General features: G+C 44.2%; 1 protein-coding gene across 1 annotated transcript in view; it reads right to left on the reverse strand.

Moving 5' to 3' along the window:
* Positions 1-2,549, reverse strand: part of SCRN1 (secernin 1) — a 55,765-nt gene extending 53,216 nt beyond the window's left edge. The window contains exon 1 of the mRNA XM_050938695.1: positions 2,417-2,549. The gene's annotated coding sequence lies outside the window, so the exon portion shown is untranslated. The remainder of the gene's footprint in view (positions 1-2,416) is intronic.
* Positions 2,550-6,000: the final 3,451 nt, after the last annotated feature.

Here is a 6,000-nt window from a genome sequence, read left to right on the forward strand (position 1 = left end):
CAATGGGAGAAAGCTTAAGCCCCTTCAAACACTTGGTTTTGCTGGGGTTTTTGTTTTGTTTTTGAGTGCAGCAGTTTGTTGTTTAGATATGTCTTAAAATTAGAATTAAGAGGAAATAAAGCAATAATTATCCACAGCATGTGCCTTGATGGCTGTCAGCAGTTAGTTAACTCTATTCCCATAAATTTTTAGCAAAAGATTAATAAGGTTATTATAGTTTTGGTATTATATTAACTTAAGTTATTAGTTCACATCACAGTATGAAGAGATTTATACATGTTTTCCTATTTGCATCTGTTACAACACAATTGCTTCTCTCTTATCAAATCTAAGACCCCATATGGTGCATGGCTTTACTCAAATGAGTAGTCTTATTAATTTTGGTGTGACTGTTCATGCGAATAAAAGTTATATCTTTTCAAGTTTTGAAGATTGGGGCCTTAATATGTAGCCTTAGCTGTCTTCCTCTTGAACTGTTGCTAAAACATTTTATTCTTCTGAATTTTGGATATAAATATTGGTGTAAAGTCCATTTTATAAATATAAGTACAGTACCCAACTCAATACATTATAAATGTATTGGACCTATAATTTGGATTATAGAATCATAGGGTTGGAAGGGACCTCAGGAGGTCATCTAGTCCAATCCCCTGCTCAAAGCAGGACCAATCTTCAGATTTTTACCCCAGTTCCCCAAATGGCCCCCTTAAGAATTGAACTCACAACCCTGGGTTTAGCAGGCTGATGCTCAAACCACTGAGGGGGGAGCGATAGCTCAGTAGTTTGAGCATCAGCCTGCTAAACCCAGGGTTGTGAGTTCAATTCTTAAGGGGGCCATTTGGGGAACTGGGGTAAAAATCTGAGGATTGGTCCTGCTTTGAGCAGGGGATTGGACTAGATGACCTCCTGAGGTCCCTTCCAACCCTATGATTCTATAATCCAAATTATAGGTCCAATTCAGTAAATACTTGCCCATGTAAGTAACTTTACTCACTGGAATACTCCTACAAGCAAAATTAAGCATATATGAAGGGTTTCAAGGTGACTGTAAAGCTCCATTTTTTTAAAAAAAGAGAGTAGTTCAAATCTTTTCTAACCACTTTTTTTTTTTTTGTTAAGAATGATCAGAGATTCCTTTTTCATACTAGGGACAAGGACAACACTTACTGATGTCAGCCTCAAAATTCAATGTCATTTGAGACCTTTACCTCCCATCCTTACTCTTAAGATTCTGCATAGCAAGAACAAACATCAAAAAGCAAATAACTATTCAATCTTGGACTTTGTGGTTAAAAAAAACCAACCCAATAACTATTTAGGAAAAAAATTACATTAGTGGCACAGTAAGTAACCCACAAAAGCTGCATGCATTGCAGGTGTACAAGACACTTCATCAGAATGCTACTGTACTTAAGTAAATAAAGTGATATTTAAAGACTGCAAACATCACCTAACAAACCAGAATAAAATGCCCCACTTGTTCTCTGTAATCTAAACAAAACACACATCAATCACACCACAGCCTATTAGTGTGGGACTCCCTGGCATGATGTGTTCTAACACAATTAAAATCACTTCTGTAGAGCAGGGTTAAAGGAGACAGAATGAGGAACAGAATATAGATAGAAGAGGGAGCCATATTATGCTGCACTGTATATTGACATCAGGTCTGAACCCTTGAGGCTGAAATATTTGGAGCTTGTGGTCATATTAAGGAGTCACAGTGGGTAAGGCAGGCAAGATTGTTCTAACACTATGGAAGCAGGTGAAAGGAAAATTTCATACAGACCGTGAGCCACTCAGCAGACAAACAACTATACAGGAACTCGAGAGGCTATAACCATAGGGCCAAACATCTCTGGGCACATTTGGTGCATGGGTAAGGCTATCCCCATACCGTACTCTTTATACTCCAGAGCTATAGTGACACACATGATGAGCTACAGTTACAGTTATCTGGCTGGCTTAGACCCACCTAGCCCCATAGCCTGCCTACCCGGTGCGTCGCTAACTCCCCAGCTCTGGAGCTTGTCCACATCCTCTAAGCCCCGTGGTTTTCCAGCTGCCCTTCGCAGACCGCGGGGCGGGAGAGGGGGCGCAAACTACGGCAACGCTTTCCAAAGTGGGTCTGAAATGGTCCAGCCGTTTGCAACTGAACGAAGGCTGAAAGCCAGCGCCGTGACTCGGAAGATGGGCGCTCTCCAGCTGCGCCCCCGCTGAAGACAGCAATAAACCGAGGGCCAGGGCTGGCTCCGCGGTGGGTCCCTCCCGCGTGCCCGGAGAGCAGCGGCAGGAGCCGGGATCCAGCGGGGGGGGGAGCCCCAAGACCGGCTCAAAGAGGCGTCTGCAGCCACAGCTTGCGCCAGCCCCTCCCCGGCTCGCCCCAGGCAGAGGCGAGGGAGGCCGCGCATCTCACCTGCCAGGCGTTCGGGCTGCTCCCGGGCTCCTCTCCAGCTGCCCCGGGCTTGTGCTGCGACACAAGCCGCGACGGCGGCGGGCGACGGCGGCGGCCTCTCCAGGTAACAGCCGGGCGGCGGCTCACGGGAGCAGCCTCTCAGCAGCCAGCTCCGCCCGCTGCTTGCTCCGCGCCGGGGGCAGGGCCAGGCGGGTGGCGGGAGGCGGGGCTCGGCGGGGGTCGCTGCTGCAGGAGCCGCGCTAGGCGGCTGGCGGAGGGACTGGGCCGGGCTGGGTCTAGGCGCAGGAAGCCCCGCGCTCGGGGGGTGCCCACGCCAGGCCGTGTCCCAGGCAGGTCTCTTGCAGTGCCTGGGGCGAGGGGGCGAATGACAGGCGCTCCGCGTGCACGCACGTGAAAATTGGGCCAGCCACGTTTTGAACGGTTGGCCCAACTAAGAGCCGTCCACACACCCAGGACATGCCGAGGATGTCTGCTGTCGTAGGGGGACAGAACTATGCAGGAGGCCGCTAGGCCTCTCCCACGTCTGCGGCCAGGACCCTCGCTCTGCACACCCTTGAGCCTGCCTCAGTCCCATCCAGCCAGCTCCTGCCTAGAAAGAGCGATGCAAAACCTAGAAGGGAAGGGCAAAGGAAAGGTGGAGGTCAGGACTGGAGGGTTAGGATGAACAGAGAGCATCAAAGGCCAGAGTCTTCAGAGGAAGAGCAGGGACAAGCAGGGATGGGAGAAGATCCGAAGGGACTGGTGGAGTTGGAGGAGCAGCACAGGGCACAGGAAACATCAAAGGACTAGTCTGATAATAGGGAAACAGAGAATCAATTTATTGACTCTTGTATCAAAAGAAAAATCTGAAAGAAAAACAACATATGTTATTTCTGGAACTGTGCACTCTATAATTAACTTTCTCCCAGCACCCAGTCCACAGAAAGAAGTTAAAATCTGATGATTTAAGGAATTTTTGTGAGGTAAGGGCAGCTTTGGACACTGCTTCCATGAATTGCTGTTATCGACCCTTGTGGTCTTCGTGAAATGAATTTGCAATTCTCAGGCTGGTTCCAAGTGAGCAAATGTCCACATCACAGGAAATACCCTCACAATTTGCACCCTTATTGGGAGTCTCAGCAGGAAAGATATGGACTAAGTGAGGATTTTGGTTGAATTATTCGCTCACACAGAGAGGTGGTTCTTCCAGAACAGAGTTGAGCCACATTGGCAAACCCGGTAATTGTGCCTGGATATGAGCTACATAACTGTTTACTTTGTTGTTAAATTCCCTCCAGGTATAAGATATAGAACATATATAAATCTTTAATGGTTCTTTTCTATTGACATCTGTTGCTGGAGCTGTTTAAAGCAGCAGGGTTGAGTGGTTGGAGCAAGGTACCTGGAGTTATGAGAACTAGCATCTATTCCAAAGTTTGTCACAAGCTGGCTCTTTGCCTTTGGGCAAGACATGTAACCTCTCTGTAATTCAGTTACTTCATAGATAATCTGTGGGGAATTTTATGGGGATATTATGGCTTTTTGAGATCTTCAGATGAAAAGTGCTCTGTACGTTATTATAAAGTTAAGACTGTACAGATGATCTGTTTGTCTATTTGTCTTTATTAAATGTCAGTAAAATGTATGGACGTACAAAAGGAAGAGGAAGATCAGAAAGGATACCTGTATTTAGAGAGGGGAAATTGAAAGGCACAAAAGACCTTTCATCCGTGAAAGGAAAAGGGCAAAAGACAGATATGGCAACAAGCAGCTGTCTCTATATTTGTACCCCACTCTTACTCTCCTTTGAATCAGAGCAGTCCCCGTGTTAGCTAGTACCCATTATGTCTTTGGCATTTAGGTCAGTTCTTCTGTGGGTAAAATCTACAAGCAACAGTAATTGAAGGTCAAAGTGTATTTAGTAGACCTACTGCAAAAAATATAGAGAGAGAGCTCTGATTTATTTGATTCATTATCAGCCAGAGTAAGTCAGAGAGGGTGGTTGTGTGTGCAGTCTGAGGGATTAGGTATCTCCTGCTTTGCACAAATCCATGAAGAGAAAGAAAAAAGTGTTAGCATAAGGAATGATCAGGTTAGTCCAATGTTTGAAATAACACCCAAAAAGATCTAAGGTGCATACTTAATGTAGCTCTCTGAACCTGTGACCCACTGATTATCTGATGGGTCCAAGAGGAAAGCAAAACAAAAAGCCATAATGCAGCTTGCCAAATTGTGAAAATATTACAGATATGAGAAACAATTCTTCCCATCCCTCTTAATTCTCTAAGTTGGTCATAAGATGAGGTTAGTTTTTAAATTACGAGGGGAAAAAGCGTGGTGGCTTAGGTGCTAAAGTATGTAGGATATTGGCTATTTGGTTTATGCAACTTGCTAATGAGTAAAACATTCAAAATGACAACAAAATACAGCAGAAACCATCTTGCAGACTACACAGCAAATAAAAACAGGCCAAGCGGTTTGATAAGGGCTCACATTCCTTTCACTTATAAAAGCCAAGTTTGTCTAGAAACTAACATGAACTTGAAAATTTATGGGAATACATAAATACTGTTTCCTAATTCAAATGTTAGAGTGTTAGCTATGGTGCATTGTCCACATTTTTCAATGCAGTCTTGATTTTATGGGTGTGTATTTTCATGTGTGAAGATCCAAATCAGGCAGATGCAATAAGCATGATCTTGAGCTGGTGTAAATCAGCACAGTTCTGTTGACTTCAGTATTGCACGGGAATGCAGAACAGGACTGAGGGAAAGCAATGCAACTATGCCAATTTCTACATGCTGAGGATCTAACTCACCATTTGTAAAAAGAGGAAATATATTGGTGAATACTCTTCAGAACTGCTGTTGAATACACCAGTATAGACTGAAACAAAATTTACGGTTGTTAAATACAGAAGAATCCTATGCACATTTTCAATGTCCACTTCCTCATGTATACCAACAGTTCAGATTCCTCAGGACTGAAATTGTGTTCATGAAACTAGAAGGGTAAGAAATATATATTTTTTTCTAAATGTATGTATAGCTACTGGAACCCATTTTGTTTTTATTTAGTCAAACCATTCCCTCAGCCCTGATCTGCTCTCTAGTGGAATACTGATTCAAAGTAGAAAGCTGATGACCTGGGATGTGTATGACACAAACAGTTTGGTGGCTTTAATTGACAGCTACAAGTTGTAACAATAAGTCTTTACCACTAAGTCTGTTCTATAAGCTGTAAGAATTCAGTTTATAGTGCAGTATGGCGTAGAATTTCCAAAAGTGCTGAACAGACGTAGGGTAACACTTGAGTACCTTTGAAAAGTCCACCCTACGTATTTATAGGATGACAGTCATGCCACAGATTAATAAACTCAATTGATCTTGTATGTCAGGCTTGAAGACAAAAGGAGGAAAGTTATCTGTATTTGCTTTTGATGTTATCTTGTGAGGTTGGATCAGACAGTTGTGGTTACATTTCCCACCACAACATGAGCTCATACATAAAGCCTGGCAAGTGCAGTCTTTCAATTTGGGTTCCTATGGGTAGAGTGCCCCGCCATAGAGTTAGGGTTCCTAAGGGTAGGGCACTTGGAGCTAGGG

Source organism: Gopherus flavomarginatus, chromosome 2 (genome assembly GCF_025201925.1).
Source record: "Gopherus flavomarginatus isolate rGopFla2 chromosome 2, rGopFla2.mat.asm, whole genome shotgun sequence".
NCBI classification, from domain to species: domain Eukaryota; kingdom Metazoa; phylum Chordata; order Testudines; family Testudinidae; genus Gopherus; species Gopherus flavomarginatus.